We start from the raw sequence: 27,252 nt of genomic DNA on the forward strand, positions 1-27,252 counted from the left end.
TATCTCACTGCTTATGCAATTCTCTACCTGTAGAAGAGCCAAGTATGTCTAAAGATGGAGTATTGTTGCCACATCTGGGCATGAGCTGCTAGAAGCAGCTTATCCTGCCTTGACAGAGTTCAAAATAGACCTTGTTGCCTAGTGGGGGATGCCCTTTTCTCTTCCCTGCAACCTCTTTCCCACCAAAGAGACGTTGCGAACCTCTCTCTGCTTTATCGTTATTTTCATGGCAATTGCTCGTCTGAGCTCCAATCTATGCCCCCCTCCATCGCCAAACTTTCACAAAAAATATTCGTCTAGCTGAAACCACTATAAATAAATTTTTTTACTCTTTATCTCTGCCTAAACAATAATGTAGATTCCATTAACAAAGCTTCTTTACTAGAACTGAATGCTTTTAGAACTCTCTTCCATTTCCCCGCTTTCCAGCTGAGTACAATGTGTTTGATGTGTTTGAGTTCAACATGAACATGTTCTTGATGAACCATTCCCTTACGTAATCTAATTTACCAAATTTCCACTACTTACGATTAGTACGATATTGTCCCATTGACTATTGTACACTCATTAACCCTTATCCTCAAGTGGCCCCCAGGCCTTGATAAGTGGTTACTCCTTTTTTAAAAAAGTGCTAATTTTTTGATGGGAGTAAATGATTGTTTGAAAGACCATGCATATCCTATACCATCTCTGGATGATATATCCACTGAATTAAACAGAGGGAGAATGTTTACAAGGTTGAATTTGTCTGAAGCTTACGCGTTTAAAGTCAGTGAAAAATGTTCAAATACCTGAAAATAAACACACATAAGTAGTTTTCGTTTTGGATTGAAAGTGGTTCCAAGCAAATAATGGGTACAATGTTGGATGATATCGCATATGTGTTTGTACATGAATTATCACCTTTCAAGTCCAGTTACGTTTGTACATAAGTTATTATCTTTCATGTTCGTACGTACGTCATTACCTTTCACTCACCATTTATATTCGTACGTTATTACCTTTCACTTACATTTATATTCGTACGTTATCACCTTTCACTTACATTTATATTCGTACGTTATCACCTTTCACTTACATTTATATTCATACGGATGTTATTACCATTTACATACATTTTGTTTGTACGTACGTTATCACCTTTCAAATACATTTTGTTTGTACCTACGTTATCACCTTTCACACACATACATTATAATCTTGCACATATTTATATGTTTGTGCATAATTTAAATTAAAACATGAATCAATAGCTATTACGTTACGTATGCATATTCATAATGCAATCGTTCGATCTTCACCTGGCAAATTCCATTTTTTTAAATTTTCACACTTTTGCATGGATTTTCCCGGCTAAAACCCAAATATAAAGTTTTGCATGGGTTTGGATACCCTATATATTAAGTTTCATGTCTGTAAACCAAAAACTGACAGAGGAGTTTGGTAGGCAATTTTTTTTAAACAAATATATATGTGCATACACAAATATATAGAAAGAGGTTTGTGCTTACTATAACCTTTTAATGCAAATATAACGCAAGTATAAATCATGTAGAATATCTGCATGAATATAATTATACGTAATAGTTAACTAAAAATGATCATCTCATGAGAAAACTGGATGAAACACAGAATATTCTGTGTAGCTTAAGTGCCATATATATTTTATAACTTACTACCTAGCTCTACCTATGTATTGAGCACTGTTGAACTAAATACTTAAAGTTTGTGCATAAATTTATACTTTCGTATATTAATGCATGTGATTAAATGAAGTAGTCATATTTTGTTGTTGTCTCACCGACTATCTGACACTCTTTCGCCCTTATCCTCGAGTGGCGGTTAGGCCTTAATAAACGATGACTCTCTAAAAACAATAAATGAAAAAAAAAAAAGCACATGTTCGGAGATCTCGTCGGAGTCAACAATCCAATTTTTATAAGGTTTGACCACATTTTTTAAAAAAAATATTAAGTTTTATTGAAACTATAAGCGTGACCAACAATGCGGAAAAAAATACTATCTTATATAGAATTAAGATTGCGTACAAAGAAAAACGAAAATAAAAAAAAAAAGAAAGAAAAAGAAAATTAGAAAGCGAAAACGTTCATTTTTGTGAAATGGGATCAAACTTTCATGGAATTTGAACGCAGCTGTTTTTTCTTTCTTTCTATCTTTCTTTAAACTAGAACAGCAGGGTGTGTCATCCATTCTGAGACACGGTCTACCTCATATTTATTCATTTTTTTTTTTTTTTTTTTTCATTTTCTATTACAAGTTGGATACATGGATGAAATTGATAATTTGCTATTTTTTGTTGAAAATCTGTTTTTTACCTCTAAGGGTTTATTATTCATTTTTTTTTTTTTTTTTTAAATATTTTTAGATCGTTTTATTTTACGACATATCAATCCTTTTTTTTTCTTCAATTATTTAATGTCAAATCTACTCATATTGTATTTTTTGGATCATTCAGGCGACCGTTTTCATCTTCAGTGTTATATAACCTCCGACTTTTTTTTTTGGTGCATCTTGTTAAACTCAGGAATCTGCATGGAATTTCGAACGGAACTCTTAATTTAATCTATGGGGGTAACATGCTCTTGTTCCGTCAGTCATGACCAGGTTAGGATCATTAGTAGAAGTCTTAAGTAATCTGCAATTGCATTTTGAGTATCGCCCATTGAGGATTGAACCTTCAGCATCCAAAAGAGTAAAAATTACAACTGAATTTTACTAAATACTCCCATTACGATCAATTCTTGTAAGAATTTTGGAAGCTTAAACCAGTTTTTTTTTTAATTGTTGCTTATCACAACTTATTCCTACAGTTTGTTTTTTTTCAACCTTTCGGAGACAAGATACAGCAGCAACAAATCTTCTAATGGAACTCAAAAAAGGAATATCCGCCTTGGCGCCTTACTTACTACAAAAATGCTAGTTTTATTTCGGTGTCTTAAACACCACCCCCTATGTTTTGCTGATGAGGAGATTATATTCGAAGACAAAACCTTATTGTCAATTTTAATAAAATGAACATCGTTTCCGAGACAATCGTACACTCAAGTTGATTTTGTTTGTTTTTCCTTTTGAAACTGATTCATGATTCACCATCATTAATCATTTTACTCATTATCAATATAGCACTAGGATGCATATACTTATTGAGCTTATTATATATCTACAGTACTGTGGGCATTGTTCTTTTTCAAATTATTAATACATTTATTAATACATTAAAATAAACTTTGCTCTTTAGACTCCAGATATAACCCCCTCTCTCTCTCATATATATATATAGATATATATATATATATATATATATATATATATATATATATATATATATATATATATATAGAGAGAGAGAGAGAGAGAGAGAGAGAGAGATAAAATGGAACAAACCAAGTAATGTGTTCATCAACGTTTCCTCTTTATTGCGAGACTTTCTCTGGATGAATAAAGACGAAACGTTGATGAACATAAAACTTGGTTTGTTCCTTTTTTATCTATCTATTTCGTCGGAATACTATTCCCATTATTCTCATCATATATATATATATATATATATATATATATATATATATATATACACACACATATATATACACATATACACATATATACACAAATATATATATATACATAAATATATATATACACACATATATGTATATATACACGCACATATATATATATACACACACACACGCACGCACCCCCCCATATATATATATATATATATATATATATATATATATACACCAAGTTAAAAGTATTACAGAGTGATAACTAATGCATTTAACGAGGTTATTAAGAGTATTCAATAAAAAAAGAGCAAAGTATATTTTTATTAATTTAAACATTTATCTGGTCACGACACTGAACATGCTAATGTTTCGGATAAATGGTTGGTTAAAACCAGAAGTCCTCGTCAGGCGACTTTATATATATGTTTCAGTGGAAACCTAGTTCAAGGATAACACCTTATCAGACTAAAAAAAATCGATATATAGAATATTGATTCGTTCTTTGGTCTGATGAGGTGTTATCCTTGAACCGGAATTCCACTGAAACATGTTTGCACATTTGTAACCAATAATGTTTGTATAATAAACAGACTATATGGCAGCTGTCCTTCATTGGCCATTGTTTAATAATCACGTGAGTTTCATTGGATTTACATCTACGAAACCAATCGCTACAATCATATATATATATATATATATATATATATATATATATATATATATATATATATATGCGAAGCTCGTTGTTTGTTTGTTTACGAACAGGCGATTTGAGCACTATAAAGTGGTGGCGGGTGTCTATTTAAATAGACATTCCGGCGAGTTATTTATGGGCGTCGATTCCATGGTCGAGTGGGAGAACTGCCGACTGTCAACACGACGATTCTAGGTTCAATCCTTGGCTTGGGAGAGATGCTAGTCTAGCGGCACTGATGAGTTGTGATACAACGAAACAGGACTGTATGTCGATGACTACAAATATATATATATATATATATATATATATATCATGTTGGTAAACGTTTTTATGCTCTAAGTTCTTATTACTTTCAGATTTTATTAATGGTATAAATTTCTGTACATTTTGTTTTTGTCGAATGGCATATCAACCCTTTTCAGGTTATTTGATGCTTAATGCGTCCATTTTGGTAACAGTTTTTAATTTAGAAAGGCCAAGAGAATGACCAGCAAAGAAATAGGTCAACCAAATAAGGTTTAAAACACAATATGTCGCTCTTGGCAGCTGAATGATTAACCCAGGACTGTGATAAATTGAAGAATTCTGTTCTTAAGCATATAGTGAAGCTCTCTGGAGTATACATAGAAGTCAAGTTCTTAATATCTTCAAATATTAATTGCTGGCGTTTTTATTTTAACCTGTTATTTATGATTTCGTTTGTATGCATATTTGTGTTGAGATGAATAATTGGAAGTGAAATCAGAAAATCGCATATCAGAATCGGTATTGGAAAAAATCGTGCCTATTTTACGGTGTCAAAAATAATTATATATATATATATATATATATATATATATATATATATATATATATATATATATATTTAATTGTATAGAAGTTCCGGAAAAACATTGGTACCATCGGTTTCAAGCCCAACATAAAGGGGACCAGTTAATGGTAAGACGTAAATGATGTTAGGCTCTCGTCAGCCATGTTGTTTCTGTCTGACAACATGGCTGAGAGCCTAACATCATTTACGTCTTACCATTAACTGGTCCCTTTTATGTTGGGCTTGAAACCGACGGTACCAATATTTTTCTGAACTTCTGTACAATTAAATAAATAATTAAATAAATAAATATTAAGCTCTTATATCGAAAAAGTTTTTCTTTGTAATCGAGCACTTTATTGGAATTCTTTCCCCAAAAAGCAGTAAACATATATATATATATATATATATATATATATATATATATATATATATATATATATATATATATATAGATGACATTCTTATTTTTCTCCCTAAAAACACACAAATAGAACAAATTAGAAATAAATTAAATTCAGTGGAACCATCTATAAAATTTACACATGAATCCGAACAAGACCACTCCCTAGCTTTTCTAGACATACTCCTCATCAGATCAGAAACCGATCTGAGTTTCAAAGTACATAGAAAGACCACACACAAAAACGACTATATTCATTACTACCCGCACCACAATGATAAAATAAATACGGGCATGATTATTGGTTTTTTCTTGCGTGCCTTTAGAATATGCAGTCCCCAATATCTTAATGATGAATTTCAATATATTACGAATGTTTTAAGAAAACTACAGTATCCATCCTATTTCATTTCTTACGCAAAGAAAAAAGCTACGAAAATACACTATAACATAAACACACAGAAAAATAAAACAAATACCTCACTATTAAACAGACATCTTTTCATTCCCACCCACACCAAAAATACAAAAATCTACGACACTCTTAATAGACTTGGTTTTCACTTGATACAAACAACTTCCTCAACCATAAAACAGACATTAAAAACTACCAAGCACTCTCCCAAAACCCTCACATCGGATGCCGGTATATATTCCATCCCATGTAACAACTGTCAACAAGCGTACATAGGTGAAACACAGCGAAAATTGAAATTAAGACTTAACGAGCACAGAAGAGATATAAGGAATGGTAACGCCCTAAATGTACTCTTTTGCCATTGTGCAGAACACGATTACTCATTTAATTTAGATCAAGCGAAAATTATTAAATACGTGATAGATAGAGCTAAAAGAAGACTTTTAGAATCAGCACTAATATTGAATACTAATACTATTACGCAAAGAAAAGGCTTCTACCATTTAACACCTAGCATAGGGAAAATAATAATCAAAGAACAAAATATCAAAACAGATCCTGGCTAACCGTTTTTCCTTAAATTATTCAACAAAATGAATAAGTTTACAGAAGAAGAAAAAAAAGGAAAGAAAAAAAATGTACATATTTATTTTAACGCATTTTTAAAAGTGTATATACAGACATCGAACAACCCAACCTTCCCATACGCACACATATGTTTGTCCTTCCCGACATGGGTAGGATTCAAAAACTGTCTTTTTCGCACGATCTATGACTTTTTCTTTTCTTACATTTTTATTTCAATTATCCTGAAGATGTCCTCTGAAATAAGGACGAAACGTTGATTATTTTAATAATTTCATTCGGTTTTTCTATTTTTCTCAAAACATATATATATATATATATATATATATATATATATATATAGGTAGTTGCTTGTCTAGCTGCGCTGATGAGCTGGATACTCCCTGTAAGAGTAGTTGTGCGTGAAATTATGAGGCAAGGGTTGCGCAAGTTCCAACTACACTTCTCCTGAATCGGCACTGCTTGAGTCCAGTGGCAAGGAAACGCATTAAACGACTGGAAACAATGCAGAGAGCACATACAGCACCTGGAGTTCCCAAATGGTCACCAATTTTAGTACTGACCGGGCTTAACGTTGCTTAACTTCGTTGATCTAACGGGGAACCGGTGTGTTAACGTGAACTGTGCCGTATTATGAATACATGTAAATAAAATAATAGAAAATAATGTCAGAGGTAAAAAAATAAACAGTTATTTAACAAATCTTGATTTTCATATAAAAATCAATCAAGGGCAAGGGACGGAGGTCTGTTTAGTTGTAAGTACTAGTTAGCAAATTAACTAAAAATAAGATAATCAGTTAAGAAGATTAGTCGGTAACTAATTCGTAGTTACTAGTTAAACATGGTTTTAACTTTGTGTGTCTGCAACTAAACGACATGATTCATCATAGGTAGTGCTTTGACAACAGCATATTCTTTTCCTTGTTTTAATTCTCAAGTATATATCCATTGATATCTTATATGTTTTTATGTAGAGTGGTGTAGTTCTCGGTTGATTAATTGTATCTAACTGTGTCGGATATATACCTGAGAGTGAAAACAATGAAAAGAATATGCTGTTGTCATAGCTCTAATCATAAGCCATCGAAAAAAAATGGACGTAGGATGTATGAACTGTCTGCGTCCGTTTCGGATAGGAAAAGGTTAGAAACTAAAAAAAAAACAAAAAAAAAAACAAAAACAACAAGACAAAAAAAAAGAACAAAACAAAAAAAAACTAAAAAAAACAACAAAACAAAAAAAAACAAAAAAAACAAACAAAAAAACAAACAAAAAACAAACAAAAAAACAAAAAACAAACAAAAACAAACAAACAAAAAAACAAAAAACAAACAAAAAAAATCAAACAAAAAAAAAACCAAAAAAAACCCAAAATAAAACAAAAAACAAAAACAAAAAATCCCCCAGCAAAATGATAACACACACAACCAAGATACTATTTTGGAGAGAGCCACGATACTAGACACTGTCCTCAAGAGTCTAAAAATCTCTCCGTACAGGGACAACCTGTTGGCAGGACAACCTGTTGGCAGGACAACCTGGCACGAGGATACTTTTCACTAACGAGGAAACTCTCAGCAAATATTCACAATCACATCGTATTTGCAGCCCAAATAAGTTATCCTCAGAATGGATAACTCACAAGGAATGGTGCACTTTCTATGATATTATTTCAAGTTACAGCACGAAGCTGGATACTCCACCAGACGAGGAGAATTCTTGTTCTGGAATCTAGTAAGACCAAGAGACCACAAGAAATGAATAATAGATAAATGATCAATTGCGGAAAGGTCTCAACTTCTTTACTAACACTGAATCAGTGTTTGAGAGGAAAAGAACTTGAATGGGATATTTGAATATTTATGTATCTCATAGCTCCGGGAAGGGAGGGAGGTCCTTGATTTCTAAAACTTCGACTGAAGTAAAAAATGAAATAAGAGGGAAATTTTTCTCATATACCCGTCCCAGGAAGGGTAAAATTAATTCGCCAGACAGTATAGTTTGCACCACTTTTATCTCAGCTTTACAAAGATTAAAATCAACATATAACACTACTAAACCTTTTGTCTAGAATCCTTACTCCAAATTTGATCAAAATCCTTTACATGATTTTGATTCTAGAAAATGTCTCAAACACTCGACTAGCTACAACCACTATATACGATCCCCCCTATCTAACTGTGCCTAAATCTAAATGCCGATTCCATGAACAAGGCCGCCTTCTCAGAATTTGCCGTTAGTGGAACATTGTTCCGTCGGCCTGCTTCCTGGTCGAATACAACATGGTGGCCTTCAAATCCAATGTAAACAAATTCATGTTGAGCCATTCCCATAAGTAATCAAATTCTTCCCAATTTACACGATTAACGATTACTACACTACCACCTTACATTCATTAACCTTATCCTCGAGTGGCCTTCGGACCTTGATAAGTGGGGGTTCCCAAGTAGAAATAAAAAAATAAGGCTTAAACTTAAGAGGTTTTTAAAAAGAAATTGAAATTCAGGGAATTTTGTTTCATTGCTGTTTAATGACTCTAGATAACATTCAATATAAATCTGAAATATTTGAATTTCCTAATAGGAAGCTGTGCTCATATTAGGCCTCCTAAAATCCATTTAAAAAGAAACTGAAATTTTAGGAATATTTATTAATTCATATTTAGTACTTTTTTTTTTAATTCTATGTAAATCGGAAGTATCTGAGTTTTTAAAAACTTCTAACTCTTTATTCTCTTTGCATAAAACTAAATTAAACTAAATATATCTCACATTGCACCGCCTTACGCTTAGCAACTGTGTTCCAAAATTCATTATGATCATTTAATCAATCTGGGATAGCTCGACAATGAAGAAAGAGAGAGAGAGAGAGAGAGAGAGAGAGAGAGAGAGAGAGAGAGAGAGCTTATAACTCACTGATTAAGATTTTAGTTCACCGAAATATTTTATTTATATTTGTACTAGCCTGGGTGCCCGACATTGCTCGGGTGTTGGGAAGTGGGTGTTGACCAAAAAAAAAACCCAAAAAAACAAACAAAAAACAAAAACAAAACAAAAAAAAAACACAAAAAGTGTTAGTAGGCAAGCAGGCTCGAACCCGTACCGCGAAAGAGGAAAAGAATGTGGAAAAAAAAAAAAAAAAAAAAAAAACGTTCATCGCCAAGAAAGTGGTGAAGGTTTAAATTAAGGCTGGTCAATCGAAAAGAGAGGATGATTTTAAAAAATATCGGCGAAAAAAGCGACCTCTCCCTGTATAAAAGTACCAAGTTAAGGGTGAAAGAATGAATATTTTTAGCCAAATTCGATATTTGTTGTCCGAAGGGTCGAGCTTCAAAACGATACTGATCTCGTGAAAATCCGTCGCCTCTGTGAAAAGTTTTAGGCAGACATACATACATACATGATGATGATTGCAACGTCTTGTTAGACGAGTGCCACTCCCTCAGACACTTAAAGTCCATGAGCCTAAAAATTACTTTCATCGCCACAGGACCATTTTAATAGACAAATGCCTGAGGGAGTATCTATATACAGATAATGTTACAGAGTCTTAGCTTTGTACGACAGCTAAGTCTCTCTCTCTCTCTCTCGGTTTAAAATGTTGAGATCCAGCAACAAGCAAGAGCAAGATAACCAGCAACAAATTAAACTGCAGACCAGCTTAATGCGGGTACTGGTCTCCCGCTTTATGATTTTTTTAAATCAGAGATTTGCTTTTCCTAGAAAGTTTGCCTTCATCACGGCTTACGAGAGCCTTCTCCACCCCAACACACACATACATACACACAAACACATACGGTGCTAGTTGGCCGTTGACCCCGAAAAAGGGTTCATTCGCCCTTTGGAAGGTCTTGTTTTTAATCCTTCAGGGAGACTAGCAAACCTCCTCACCAAACAAGTCTGGCAGGGGAACCAGTTTAGTTGCCGGTGACCCGACCATGAGGCAGGTTACATAGTACCAGTAGCATATGACATGACCTGACATACATACATACATACATACATACATACATACATACAGGTGAGATTTATATTATAGATTATTTAGTTTATACAAACAACTATTCTCACCTTAAATATTATTTGCATAACGTTTTGGCCGATGTGACTTTCGACTGTCTTCAGGTGTATCTTTTTGAACTTGGGAATTTCTCGGTCGAATGTTGGAATCTGCACAGAATTTCAATTCACGCAGGGGAGCATACTTTCGTCAGCCATGACTTGGTAGAAGTCCTACGTAATTTGCAATTATGTTTCTAAGTGTTGACTGTAGTGAAAGTAAAACCTTCGACCTCCAGAAAAATCTAATTTAGAACTGAAAGCATTATTAAATAATTCGCAATTTTTCAGCCCCCCATCTCTCATATATATATATATATATATATATATATATATATATATATACTCCTAAAATTCGTACTAGCACTTGTATGGCGCAGTGGTTAGAGTACTTGGAAAAGTCAATTGTGAAAATGAGATTCTCCTGAAGGTTCAGTTCTTAGTGTGGGTGACCGAAAAATACAATTGCGAATTACTTAGGACCTCTATCCAATCATGGCTGACGAAACAAGAGCATGCTATCCCCGTGAAGTAAATAAAGGACACCGTCCAAATTCCTGAGTTCGACTAGATACACCTTAAGAAGGTCGGAGGTTACATCGACGGAAACGTTGAGAAAATAACATTCAAGATGAGAAAAGTAGCCCGAAGATTCCAAATAATACGAATAACCGATCCTCATCTCAAATTTTTTTTAAAAAATTAAGATTTTCATGTCTTATGGACACATTGTTGCAGGACTGCTTCTCTGCAGATTACAACTTGGTTGTCTTCGAAGTCAGTGTCAACAAATTTCTACCTAGAACCGATCGAGCGAGATCGGCAATCATCGGTGTTCAAATGTTGAAACGCTAACTCGACTTTTTATTTTATTTAATTAGTTTCTTTTCTGTTATGTTTTTAGTAATTTTTAAGGTGATATTAAGGGGGTGGGGGTGACTTTTTATTTTCTGATTAGTTACTTATTTATTATTTATTTAGTTTTTTTTTATAATTGAATTTTTGGGAGCTTGATTAGCCAATGAAAAAGTGCTATCCAAACGGAAGCAGATGACATTCAAATTGGAAGAAAGCGACTAAACCAACAACAACAACAACAACAACAAAAAAAGCTGACAAACAAATATATTTTCAAACTCGCCAAACAGAAAAATGACAGGCAAGAAAATAAATCTATACATGTTAGAAAAAGAAATGAAAACATCGATGCAGACAATCTCATATTGTCAGGAGAAGAAATTGCTGTTCCCCAAAATGAGGTGCAACAAATGTAAACACAAATGTTTACTTAAAAAAAGATCGTGTGTAAAGAATGGTTTCTCCTGGAGGTGTACAAATGGACAAGTCTTGAAAATAAAATAAAAAAAACAAGAAAAAACGGTTACAGAAAAGAAAACAAACAAACAAACAACCAAAAAAACTTGTACTTACACCTAATAATTATACGGTAAAAAATCTTTTCTTGGAGAAAAAAAAACAACAAAACTTTCTGTTGATAAATATTTTGCAAAAAAAAAAAAAAAAAAAAAAAATACTATAATGAAATAAACATATTTTCATTTTTTAAAGTATTTTTTTGTTTGTTATTTTTGATTATTTGTATTTGTATTTTTTCGTTGTTTTTTTTTATTAGTCTGCATCTGTTACGACACTCGGCTGACACCGATAATTGCCGGTCTTGCCCGATCCATGCTTGACGGGAATTCACGAGAATTCGGGTCAATTTATGCAAGAGTACCTTTAATTATTAACAAATTAAAAGCAGAACAGCAAGTAAACTACATTTTCCAGTAAGTCGGTAACAAGCAAAACGGAAAAGGCTTAGCGCGTGGTCGTTAATGAAAGAAGAAAAACGTTCTCCTGAAATTGGTTTCAATAGGTTCTTAGAGTAGCTAGAACCGAAAGAACATTTCAGAATCAATCGGTTAAAACTAATGTCACATAAACAAAAACAAGAAGAATCGTTAGATGATTTTATAAACAGATGAAGACAACTCATACAGAAATGTTCGTTATTGGATTCTGAACAACAACAGAGAATAATTAAAATTATTATCGTTAACATTCCAATTCCAGATTCCCAAAAAGTGTTGTTAAGAAAGGACAATACTTTAACACTGGAAGAAACTGTTTGGCAAAACATATGAAGATTCTAACATACACTTAAAACAACGTAGGATCATGCTGAACAATAACCAGGGCAGAAGCATTACTATTCAAGCTATAAGAACACCAGAAAGTTCTAAGAATTCTAGTAACTGCCTCAATTGTGGTAGAAGTCATGAATTCCCCCGTTTGATTATCCAGTGTACGCACATATTGTCCAGGGACAAGTGCTGGTAAATCATGAACTGTTCTATACATTTTCTGTGAAACCTACCCAGCATTTGGATCCAGGTACAACACGTAGGAAAGCTCAACATTTTGTTTATCAAGCAAACCAAAATCAAGACAAAAGTTAAGACCATGAAACCATAAAAAAATAAATCAAAGCCAGAACATCATCTACAATATCGAAGGAACAAATCTGAGGAAAATAAAATGCATTCAAACTGATGCAGTATATGACACCTAAGGAGTAGACAAACAACTCAAAAGTCTAACATTTAATAGCATCAAAACATTCTTCATCATTCAGAGGGATGAAGCTTTTGTTTATGTATACATAAAATTGCCAAATGAAAGTGAAGACCACATGTTGCGATTGAAAATTTGCACAAGAACACAAGGAAACAAATTACCAGTCTTTATATTTCATAGAATTTTCCCAGAGAGATCAGATGCTGATAGTTTTACAAACATAAAAACCACCAATAGGCAAGAAACTTATAACATACAATGGCACTCCAATAAAATGTTATGGTATCATCAATATGCCATGCAAATACAATAAAACAGACTTGCACAACAACATTTTTTACATTGTTGTAGATGTGTAAGGAACAACAGTTCTAGAACAGCTTAAACTAATTACCCTTTACTGTACAATCAAAAAAGAAGATGCACATCAAACTCCTGTAGTAACACCAATCAAAGCCATCAAAGACTTGATGCAGATGGATCCAGACCAGTTTGATAAAATTGGCTCTATGTCAGAGTCTGTGTGACTACCAATCAACAAAAACATTCAACCACATAGTGATGCACCTAAAAAACATTCAACCACATAGTGATGCACCTAAAAAAGCATTCAACCACATAGTGATGCACCTAAAACAACATTCAACCACATAGTGATGCACCTAAAAAAAACATTCAACCACATAGTGATGCACCTAAAAAAAACATTCAACCACATAGTGATGCACCTAAAAAACATTCAACCACATAGTGATGCACCTAAAAAACATTCAACCACATAGTGATGCACCTAAAAAAACCCAATTGCCCTAAAAGGCAACATAAAACAAGAACTTGACAACATAATCAAAAACAATATCAGAAAAGTGACAGAATCAACAAACTGGGATTCAAGTTTAGCATACTCACATAAAAAAGACGGAAGTCTGAGAATCTGTTTAGAGTCAAGACATCTGAATACAGCGCTCAAAAGATCACACCATGCAACTCCTACAGTATAAGAGCTAACACACTGTTTTGCATGTGTCAAGCTCTTTTTAAAACTTGACGCTAAAGTTAGTTATTGATCTATACACTTGATCAGCGAATCTCAATTGCTAAAAACTATTCCAATCTCTTTATGGTAAATGCTGCTTTCAGAGATTACCATTTGGATTAAGTGCATCAGAAGACATTTTTCAAATGATGATGGACCAGATACTTAAACAAGTTGATGGTGCAGTAGGAATCGCTGACGATGTTGTTCAAAACCAATGAACAAAAAAAGATTCTAGACAGACTCATGCAAATATCTGCTGATAAATGGTCTCGTGCTTAATTCAACAAAATACAAAATTAAATAAAAAAAAACACCTTTCTTTGGGATGATCTATAGTGAAAATGGTGTCAGCCCAGAAAAGCTCAATGACCTACAAAACATGCTTGACCCAATTTGTAAGAAAGGGCTACAAGGAATCATAACACCAGAGTAGCCAGACTCAATTAAGGAGATACTGTCAGTAATACGGCCACACTGGTCACACAGAGATGGACTATTTGTCGATAATGGTATCATCATGAAGAGTTCAAAGATTATTATTTTTGAAACACAACAGAACATTATTATAGGCCAGCTACATTACAGCCATCAACCCGTCGAAAAAGCGCATCTTCAAGCCAGAGATGCTGTACACTGATGGAAAATTAATGCTGACACAGAAAACATGATCAATAAATGTTCAATATTCTGGGAAAACCTCCCAGCACAACCAAAGAAAAGTTTGCAGCCATGTGACATCCCCAGCAGAGCATGGGAAGTTGTCGGCACTGATTGTTTTCACTGTAAGGATCAAAAATATCTAATAATTTCTCATCATTCCAGCAAATTTCCAATTATACGAAAAATGACTGTCAAGTAATATATGCATCTAAGCAATCTTTATATATATGCACAAAATTAACATTTTTGTTGGTAACATCTGATGAGTTGATGAGAAAGAAAATTTTTATGAAAATATAAAATCATAGAATTGTCATCCCATTAACGTAACTGCTGTAATGAAAAGCTCCAAGATGAAATAAACAAGAGTTATATAAAAAAAATGTAAGTCTTTGAATTTCAACAAAATTTTGTAATATATATATAAGTATAGAAGAGGAGTAGGGCTCCGAAACACGCATGTCCGCAGATTACTGTTTTTAAAAATAATATATATATATATATATATATATATATATATATATATATATATATATATATTAAAATATGTATGAATAAAAAATCAATATGAAAAAATATATGAATGTTTATATCTTTTCTGTATTTATTTCCTGTGTGTTGACGTGTAGTGATACAAAAAGTCTCTTGAAAAAAAAACAAGAATGTTTCCTTCAAAAGCACATATTTCCGACCGATCCTTCGGTCTTCCTCAGTGTGAATGATAAAAAACATGAGTGAGCGGACAGAGTTAGCAGCGGGAGGAGGGGCACGGGTATAGCCATTAAGGTAAAGATCTACTTGAATATGACCCTTCCAGCATTTTCGACTTTAAATGGTCAGCAACTTGTGTGGCCTCTATTCAAAACTAAGTCTTTCATAAAAATTTAAATTGGACACCCACGCATCCCACGAACATACTCGCATATGTGAACATATATGCATATACACTCGCGCACTACCACACATGCTTCTTCACGTACCCATACATACACAGGATACGCGCACCCACGTTTATGGACGTGTTTACATATATAGCTGGAGATTGATGAGCAGATGTAGAGGAAAAGCTAAGTGGGTGCGAAGTAGAATGTTTTTTCTAAGAGCTTGGACTTATACATTTATTGTGGGTCTAGGGTGTCTAGATTGTCAACGCAAGAACAAAAAACATTCTTACGTTCTTGCGTAAATAATAATGTATGTCCCTCGTTTATTTTTACATCCTGGGCATACGATTGAAAAAGCGTTTATCCTGAATCATTCGGATAAATTAGCATTTAATCTGGAAAGATTCAGGAGTAGATGCATGCAATTATGGTGGGAAATAGTGAGCATATTATCTTTTTGCGATAAAGTTGGTTTCCTACGGTATCTTATTATTATTATAAAAAAAAGGAAGCTGTACAAAATTACAGCTTCAATTTGATAATAAATTAAAACATCTAATAAAGAAGAAATATGGTTTCTTTACCAACGCAAATGTAGGTGGTAACGTGTTAAATCTATCTTCTTGGAAACTGTCCCCAGTTGAACTTCCCGTACTCGATCATCGGTTGGAATTTTGCATTTCACCAAGTAATACAAAACGAGAAGAAATATTCTCTGAGTTTCAAGTTTTAGGCTCTCAGATAACTAAACTTCAACCAGTTTCCGTGAATAAATTAAGGGACTTAAAAGCAAGTTTAAACAACCTTGCCCACAGTTACGCTAGTACATCAGTAACCCATTCAGAGTTTAAATGGCGTAATGAACACCTTCACGTCATTAAAACTCTACGTAAAAATAGATCCCTCGTGATAACTAGACCTGATAATGGACCTGGGTAGTCATAATGAATCATGAGGAATACGTCAACAAAATGTCACTTATAGAAAGCGATAGTGACAAATTTGTTAAATTAGGCCCTGTTGACACCCATGATTCCACGAGTACTCTGGAATCTGACTTCCAGAAAAAATTAATTATATTGGTAAAAAGTGGTTTACTTTCTTCTGGGGTAGCTAGTGAGATTAGACCCTCGGGCTCTATCCGTTCAAGATTATATGGCCTACCCAAAACACACAAAGCGGATATTCCCTTAAGACCCATTCTATCTATGGTAGGGTCCTTACAACAGAAGGTTGGAAAATGGATCTTCAATATTCTTCAGCCAGTATCAAATTATTATAGTAAATACTGTCTGAAAGATTCATTTCATTTCGCTGACTACATGCAAACATCAACGAGTACAAATAAATTTATGTGTTCGTATGATATCTGCAATTTATTTACTTGCGTCACAGTTTTAGAAACGATAGATATTTGTGCTGACTTTTTATATCGCAGTCAAAGTCCAACACCTTCCGTTCCTGAACATGTATTTGTTGAACTAATTAAATTTGCCATTACATTCATTTAATTTAGTTTTAATGATGTAATTTACAGGCAAATTGATGGCGTGTCGATGGTTTTCGTGTTGGGACCTACATTGGCCAACATTGTTGTAGGATTCCATGAGGAAAAATTAATGTCCGGACCCATAAAACCATTGGTCTATTTTAGATACGTGGACGACACGTTTTGCCTATTTGATAGTAATTCGGAGGACAACGAATTTTTCTCCTTACTAAACAGTATGCATCCGGCGTTAAAGTATACGTATGAAAGTGAAGATAATTCTGCCATGGCGTTTTTCGATGTTTTTGTAACGAAAACTCTATCTAGTTACCTTACATCGATTTATCGCAAACCAACATTCACTGGGCTGCATACACGCTGGGATTCATTCTGCCCTAACAAGTGCAAATATAATTTAATTTGGACATTAACACATCGTGCCCTAATGATCTGCTCGCCAGAAAAATTGGATGAGGAATTAAATACAATTACAGATGCTTTGTCCAATAATGGGTATCCTTTAGATGTAATTGAAACCACCATTAAAAAGAAAAGAGCAGATTTTTTACGAACAAAACACAATATGGTGGATAAATGTCCGGTTTACATTCGATTGCCGTGGGTGGGGAAAGTAAGTGAAAAATTAATCAAAAAATTAGTTCAACTGTTGAAGGATGTTATTTTGCTTCAAATGTTCATGTTGTGTATAATACAAAACCATTAATAGCTTCCAATGAAAAATATGTTCTACTCCCTCATCATATTAGTAATGTTATTTATTCATTTAAATGTGGTTGCGGTGCCGACTACGTAGGTCGGACGTCTTTAACATTGGTAAATCTTATGTATATACATAAGTATATATATATATATATATATATATATATATATATATACATATATATATATATATATACATAAGTATATATATATATACATAAGTATATATATATATATACATAAGTATATATATATACATAAGTATATATATATACATAAGTATATATATATATACATAAGTATATATATATATACATAAGTATATATATATATATATACATAAGTATATATATATATATATATACATAAGTATATATATATATACATAAGTATATATATATACATAAGTATATATATACATAAGTATATATATACATAAGTATATAAATACATAAGTATATATATATATACATAAGTATATATATATACATAAGTATATATATATATACATAAGTATATATATATATACATAAGTATATATATATATATACATAAGTATATATATATATACATAAGTATATATATATATATACATAAGTATATATATATATATACATAAGTATATATATATATACATAAGTATATATATATATATACATAAGTATATATATATATATACATAAGTATATATATATATATACATAAGTATATATATATATATACATAAGTATATATATATACATAAGTATATATATATATATATATATACATAAGTATATATATATACATGAGTATATATATACATATGAGTATATATATATACATATGAGTATATATATATATACATATAAGTATATATATATATACATATAAGTATATATATACATATAAGTATATATATATACTTATAAGTATATATATATACATATAAGTATATATATATACATATAAGTATATATATATATACATATAAGTATATATATATACATATAAGTATATATATATACATAAGTATATATATATATACATAAGTATATATATATACATAAGTATATATATATACACATAAGTATATATATATACATAAGTATATATATATACATAAGTATATATATATACATAAGTATATATATATACATAAGTATATATATATACATAAGTATATATATATACTTATGTATATATATATACATAAGTATATATATATACATAAGTATATATATATACATAAGTATATATATATACATAAGTATATATATATACATAAGTATATATATATACATAAGTATATATATATACATAAGTATATATATATACATAAGTATATATATATACATAAGTATATATATATACATAAGTATATATATACATAAGTATATATATACATAAGTATATACATAAGTATATATACATAAGTATATATACATAAGTATATATACATAAGTATATATATATATATACATATATACATAAGCATATATATATATATATATATATATACATAAGCATATATATATATACATAAGCATATATATATATACATAAGCATATATATATATATATATACATAAGCATATATATATACATAAGCATATATATATATATATATATATATATACATAAGCATATATATATATACATAAGCATATATATATATACATAAGCATATATATATACATAAGCATATATATATATACATAAGCATATATATACATAAGTGTATATATATATAAGCATATATATATATATACATAAGTGTATATATATATAAGCATATATATATATATATATACATAAGTATACATATATACATAAGAATACATATATACATAAGTATACATATATACACAAGTGTACATATATACACGAGTATACATATATACACGAGTATACATATATACACAATTATATATATATATATATATATATATATATATATATACTCACACATAAGTATATATATATATATATATATAGATGTTAAATAAATCATTAATCATATAACGATGACTCTTATGATTTATCACACAAATAAAAGAACGTTATTACAGTTTTTTACTCTGTCAAACAAGAAAGTGTAGTCTGCGCAACTTCTCCTCGGATTTGGCAGCAGTATTCCATCGTTGGATGTATCTGACTCTTTTTGAAATCAAAGATTGCAACAGGAGTCACCTACTTTCTGAACGATTTGTAGTTTGTTCAACGGCACATTAACTTTTTCTTGGGAGGAGGATTAACGGCGAAAAATATTTCTTTGGAAACTATTCCGGCAGTGATAACACAGCGTCAGTTCAGTTAGATCTTCGCTCCCGTCTTGCAGTCATCCACAATACCTAGCGGCAACCTGGTTAGGACAGCGCAGTATCAACTCTGCTCATACCAGTAGCAGCAGCACCAGGTAGGTGACGGTTGTCCAGTGGTTAACAAAACGGGCTGATAACCCGGGTGTGCCAAGTTAGAATACAGTTCGTTCGTTCCACAGGAACACTGTAACTTAAGAATGTTGGCAACCTTCACGTGATCCCTCCGTAAGTACCCAATATCCTTCTAGAAAGAATGGTACTTATACACTTATGTTACCGTGCTGAAATAATAACGATATTATTTAGAAAGGGAAGGGAGAGTGTTTACCCCCGACAAACAGCAAAATCCCACCTCTTCACAGTAGATATCCCTAGATGTAAGAAAGCCTTCTACTCCAATAGTTTCTTTCCCAGAGCTGCTAGTTTTAAAACTCTCTTCTGGGGTTCTGCTTTCCCAACTGTACTGACATGCAGGAGTTCAAGTGTAATGTGAACAAGCATCTTGCTGCACAACTCCCTACATCGTATTCATGCAACTTATGCCCCCGATAGTAGCCCCTACATGAAAGTGGCACCGTGCCTTGTTTGGGGTGAAAATTGAATAAAAAGAAATTTGTAAAACTTCAATTCAATTGAAAATACTTAAATTAAAAAAAGATAGTACTGCAAAATAAATGCATAAGCACTGAAAGAATTCTTAATGGAAAGATATCGGGGAAATGAATACCAACAAAAAATCATCATTCAGAAAGGATGCTCCTCCTCCTCCTCCTCCTCATCATCATCATCATCATCATCATCAACAACAACAACAACAACAACAACAACAACAACAACAACAAGCAGCATCAACAGCAGGCAGCAGCGCTAAGCTATTAACCATTGTCACACGCCAGAAACAACTCTATACGGATGATCATCATTTTACTAGAGCAACTTTGACCCGATCACAGGCACTTGGCAATCATTCAATACTGCTCCCATGCAACAGCGATCCTGCCCTATATGAGTAGCGGCAGTTTCCGATCATGCCCGCAGCGACATCATAATCTAATCCAGCAACTCTTTCTTAGAAACGTATTTATTTAATGAAATATAAACACTCTCATCTATATTGTACACTCGTGCTGTCTCCCATTTTTATAGTATCTTCATCTTCATCACGCCGTTTTTGGTTTAATTGTTGGTGGGAGTCATGGTATACTGGACGACAGACCATCGTAACCTGTAGCGCCTCTCTCGCTACCTTATGTTTGCGAATATATATTGCAGATTGTACTGACGCGGCAAAAAACACAAAAAAACAAAAACAAAAAAAACAACAAAAAGAAAAACAAAACAAAACAACAAAACAAAACAACAAAACAAAACAAAACAAAAAAACAAAACAAAAAAAGAAAACAAAACAAAAAACTGTAAAACTTAGTTTTTCGTATTACTATAAGAAAAAATTTTCAGAAAGAAAAAGTAATTTTATGGAATCCCGTTTTCAATCATTTTTTTTTTTTTAGAGTGGGGATGAGTCAAATGCTCTCTAACTCTTTTTTTATTTTTACATGGTAGTCACCACTTATCAAGGCCCAGAAGCCACTTGGGGATAAGGGTTATTGCGTGTACAATAATCAATGGGATAATATCGTAGTAATCGTCAGTAATGGAGATTTGATAAAGTGTCTTACTTAAGGGGGCGGTTTATCAGGAATTTGTTTATGTTGGACTTGAAGGCATCCAAGATGTAGTCAGGTGGGAAACAGGCAAACGGAAGAGAGTTCCACAGGCGTGCGCGTGCACTTCTAAGAAAAAAGCTTTGTTCATGGAATCTACGTTTTGATTTAGGCACAGATAAAGAATGGGGAAACTTATTGTCGGTGGTTTCAGCTAGACGGGTGTTTTTCGTGAAATATTGGCAAGGGGGGCAGGGATTGGAGCTTAGACGAGCACTTGCCATGGAAATAATGATAAAACAAAGACAGGCTCGCAACGTCTCCCGTGGGAGAGAGGTTGCAGGGAAGAGAAAAAGGCATCCCCCACTAGGCAACGAAGTCTATTTTCTACTCTGTCAAGGTAGGATAGACTGTTTTTAGCAGCTCCTGCCGAGATGTGGCAGCAGTACTCCATCCTTGGATGTACTTGGCGTTTATATAGATAGAGAATTGCATCAGAAGTGAGATATCTACTGAGGCGGTAGAAGGATCCTACTATTTTTCCAGCAACCTTGGCAACAGACTTTATGTACATGTTCCATTTCAGGTCAGGAGTAAAGGTCAATCCCAGAAGCTTATCAAAACATGGAGCCTCCCCTAGACGAGAGCCATCCATTTCAATTGATGCCACATGGGGATCAGAGCGTTGATGATGTAAAGATAGGAGCTTGGTTTTAGATGCATTAAAAGTAACCAGCCACCTCTTCCCCCAGTGTACCATGCGCTCAATATCCGAGGAGAGAGAACCAGAGAGAACTTTGTCATTTACGGCCTTTGATGTGTTGCCATAGATGGCCGTGTCATCAGCGTAGATGTCAACGAACGATTTAAGTATGTGTTTTGGGAGATCATTAATGTAGATTAGGAACAGAGTTGGCCTTAGGATGGACCCTGAGTGACTCCAGCATTAATATTGTGGGCCTCAGATTTGCCCATCAACCACTACTCTTATGAGCCTATCAGAGAGAAATGATTTAATGATTGAGAAAACCTTTCCAGTTATACCGTAGCTGGAAATCTTATGAAGTAGGCCTTTATGCCATACCTTATCAAAGGCCTTTCATATGTCAAGAGCAATAGCCCTAGAAAGGAAGCCTTTGTCGAGAAATTCACTAATCCTATGAGATATAACTGTTAGCACATCTATCAGATCTGGCAGAACGGAATCCATATTGCATGTCACTAAGAACCCTGAGAGAGAGAGAGAGAGAGGGAGGGAGGGAAGGGGGGGGGTTACCTAAAATATCCCCCCCCCCAAATAATGCTTAGGTCAGTTCTATAGTTTAATCTAATGTATTTTTTTCCGTGGGGGTCTTACCATTCAAAGTATATGGGACAAGATCAAAGTGTAGTATCTGTTCTTCAGATGCTGCACTTCAATTTCTTGTTCTCTGTCATTGGAGGAGAAATCCTTCACGACTGAGACAATTTTTATTTTTGGTCCTTTTCTCCACGTTAAAAAACGACCCTTGTATCTAACTCTGTCCCGTGGGGAGGCATTGTAAATAGGAACGTTTTAAGTGGGTTGGATGTGGGGGTGGGGTGGGGGGTCACAGGTTCAAATTTTCCTTCATTTTTTTTTTTTTTTCGAATTTCACAGAATTAGCAGAACAATAACAGATTTCAATCTTATTCTTAAATTTAAGAAACAAAAAAAAAAAAAGAAAAGAAAAAAGTTCGCCTTTATTTCTTATAAATTTCAATTTATCTGTATAAACAAATTTAACATTCCGCTTATGTTAGCGATTATCGCGGACTGGGTCACGGCATAAAAAAAAAAAAAAGCATATTTCCCTTTCCCCCCTTTTTTCCAAGATAAACTTAAAAAAAGACAAAAACAACAAAAAAAAAACCAACATCAAGAATTTCTGTTATCAACGAAAACAGAAAGGAGCAATGAAAAGCAAAAGCAGCAGACGTAAAATGGTAGAATCGTAAAAGAAAGAGCGAGAATTAATGTTTTCTGTTGCTGCCGTGTAGTATCAGACGCCGATAGATTTGGAGTAGTGCGGAGTGCGCTCGCTCCACGCTCCACAGGCCAATGGTAGCAGAAGTGAGGAATGCGCGCTTAATACGACCCGCCATCCACCGTATAATTTGTTCCTGCGTTTTGTTAGTAAACATAGCCTGTTTTTTTTTACAAGATCACCCCCCCCTAAAAATAGACAAAAGAAATCAAATATGCTGAAAACAAATAAACAAATAAATTAATTAAAAACAAATTAAAACAAAAATTGAAATTACATATACAAAATAAATGAATGCGCTTACAATCATTTCATAAAATACTTGTATTTCTTCGACAAAAGAAATTTAAACCAGAAATTGATTTTAAAGTTTTAAATGAAGGAATTTAAATAAGATATACGAAAAGTAAATTTGAAAACAGAGGCAGTGAATGGGAAACTCCAAAATCTAAAACAAAAATCAAAATAAAATATTTACTTATATAAAGTGGGGGGGCACTTGTGCAGTTTACGGACCGTGCTGAAATAACAAAGTTAACTTTTAGAAAGACATTCTTAACATAGGGATGGGGCCTTTGTTAACTATTCTGTACCTTCGCCAAACAATTTAATAAACAAAAGATACCGTAAAAATTGAGTTTAACTTGAAAATCATATCTAAAAAAATAGCATAGTCTGTAAACTGCAGGAGTACCAAAAAAAAAAGGTAAAATAAAAAAAAAAACAGAACAAAACAAAAAGCAAAAAAAAGAAAAAAACAGTTAATAAAAGGGAAATTAAATTAATTTGTTAAAAAAAAAACGGAAGGATAAAACAATTTTTTTTATTAAAAAAGAAAAAAATAATTTAAATAAAAACAAAAAAGATGAAAATTTGTACTAAAAAAAAGACAATAAAAAAGAAAGAACAAATCTTGATAATAAATGAAAATAAAAAAATATTTTTTCAAAAATAATTAATAAAAATAAAAACAGCAAACGAATTCGCGAAACAATTGGAAGAAGGAAAGGCGTTAACAATTGGAAATTGCTTATATTCTGCCCAAAAGACGCAACAATCATTCGTCGACAAGAGCGTTGGCAAAATATTCCAACAATTGGCAGCAGCAGAATCATTTCAAAACAATTTTTAGCAGAACAAGCATCCAAGTACATCGGGTTGGATGAGGGCATTTCAAAATAAATAAGATTTATTTAAGTTTTCTGGGTCGACATTATTTTTTTTTTTCGTATGAAACAATAATAATAACAACAATAATAATAGTCGAGTAATTTTATAGAATCACTCCCGTTTCCAATTGTATGTGTGTGTATTTTTTTTTAATATTTTCACTAACCCTATGTCCGAGTAGCCCAATTATACCCCCCCCCCTGAACGCCCGGATTTAAGATTAGTAGTATGGTTTCAATAAAATTACTAATATTCGCTCTTAAAACCGAAACACGCACGCAAAGGCATCGGAAAGAAAAGATCGTCTTATTTTATAGTAAACAAACAGTAATTAACTAATATAATAATAATAATAATAATAATAATAATAATAATAATAATTGCACATAAAAGGACTTAAAATCATGAATGGTAAAAGAATAACAATTTTTTTTAATGAACAATTTTAAGGTAATATTATAGAATCACTCCCATCTTTAATCAGGTATTTTTTATTGTTGATTTTCAAGTGCCCTGAGAATAATTTTACTCCCACCCCCAAGAAAAAAAACAAAACAAATTATTATATCTCCTTTAAAATTGCAACAAAAAAATAAATAAAAATAAACAAACAAAAAACAAAACAAAACAAAACAAACAAAATCAAACCAACAAATTAACACACAATTAGTTATGGGAGTGGTTCTGGTTCACTGGTTCTATAAAAAAATTACTTTTTTTTTTTTTTTTTTTTTTTTTTTTTACTGACTTACTTGTTTTAGTATTGATTGGTGAAGTTTAGTTTTGAATTTGTTTGGGCTGAAGTTTTTTTTTTTTTTTTTCTACGACCGGTCGTAGAAAACAAAACAAAAACAAAACAAACAGTTTTAAAAGGGCTGAATGATGGGTTCAAATCCCCTTTTTTTCTTCCCGCACGATTGTTACGCTTTTGTGCCCGTAATAATGGATAAGATAGGGAACACGCAAATCCGATTGAAAAGAGATTCCTTAGGTGGGTATGTCACTGCACTCGATGCGCACAAACGCTGAAAACCTGTCCGTAAGCAGTGGCAGAGGAGGAATCACGTACCGCCACCAAAACCGGTTGTAAACAACTCAACGTATATCACAAATACGATACGTTATGCTACACTAAACAATGAGGTGGGGGAGGGGATAAGTGTTAAAAGATTGACTAAGCGAACTATTCGTCGGTAGCGTGGTTTTTGGTGGGAAAGCAAAGATGCGATCTTAGCGGAGTCGGTGCTTTTTTCCTTTCCTTTCTTTCTTTTTTTTCTTTTTTTATTCTTTTCGTCTTCTTCATTCCGTAATGCAGATACGATGCATGCATCACTCAGCGACTGCTGTTGGGGACAAGAGAAAAGGCGTCCTTAATAGTTACATAAAACACGTATAAAAACACGAAAGAAGGTAGCAGAGGTTAGGTATTTGTTTGGGTGTATATTATATATATATATATATATATATATATATATATATATATATATATATATATATATATATATATATATATATATATATATATATATATATATATATATATATTAGTGGCCTGGCAATGCCACAGGAGAGACAATCATGCAAAAAATAAATAAATAAATAAATAAAAAAATAAATAAATAAAAAAAAAACCTCGGCAAAATTCATCTCAAAGCAGCAAAACTAAAGCTAGCCTGCCAGGTCAGGGCACTATATATACAAATAGGCAAATTTGGGCATATTTTATTGGTTTGAAAATATAGGTCCTTTTTTTTTTTTACCAATTGTCATCAAATTATAACCATAGAATAGTATCATAATCTTCAAAAATCCTGCAAATCTTTATATAGTTTCGTCTCATAGAACCAAAGATATGAGCATTTCAATATTCAATTTAGCTTCGAGCATATATATAAGCTCCAAATCTCAGCGACTATTGATCAGAATTTAACAAATGAAGGCTCGTTGGAAAGGTAATAACCTGAATTGTGTAGTGGGCTATGGGACATTTGCCCTTAAGGCCAGGCATTAAAGGGATCATCCATTATTCAGAGTCTAGGTTTGACACTTTTTTACAGCCATAAAATGTTTCAATCATGATCATTTGTTTTCCTAGTTTTGCATATGAATTACAAAATATATGATATTTCCTCCAAACCTCTGTCCTTAGTGGAGGGGGAGACTAAAACTTGCTACTATGGTTTCAAATGATTTGAAATAACAGCAGGGGGAAACTTGATTCCAAATATTTCTC

The 27,252-nt window shown here is 32.6% G+C and overlaps 1 protein-coding gene across 3 annotated transcripts in view; it reads right to left on the reverse strand.

The window, feature by feature from the left end:
* Positions 1 to 26,279, reverse strand: part of LOC145285889 (uncharacterized) — a 131,027-nt gene extending 104,748 nt beyond the window's left edge. Inside the window, exon 1 of one of the 3 annotated variants that reach the window (XM_080134352.1) lies at positions 25,772 to 26,279. The gene's annotated coding sequence lies outside the window, so the exon portion shown is untranslated. The remainder of the gene's footprint in view (positions 1 to 25,771) is intronic. The other 2 variants (XM_080134350.1, XM_080134351.1) reach the window with 2 other exon arrangements.
* Between the last annotated feature and the right edge of the window lie 973 nt (positions 26,280 to 27,252).

Source organism: Euprymna scolopes, chromosome 10 (genome assembly GCF_053919585.1).
Source record: "Euprymna scolopes isolate OS-2025 chromosome 10, ASM5391958v1, whole genome shotgun sequence".
Taxonomy (NCBI): Eukaryota; Metazoa; Mollusca; class Cephalopoda; order Sepiida; family Sepiolidae; genus Euprymna; species Euprymna scolopes.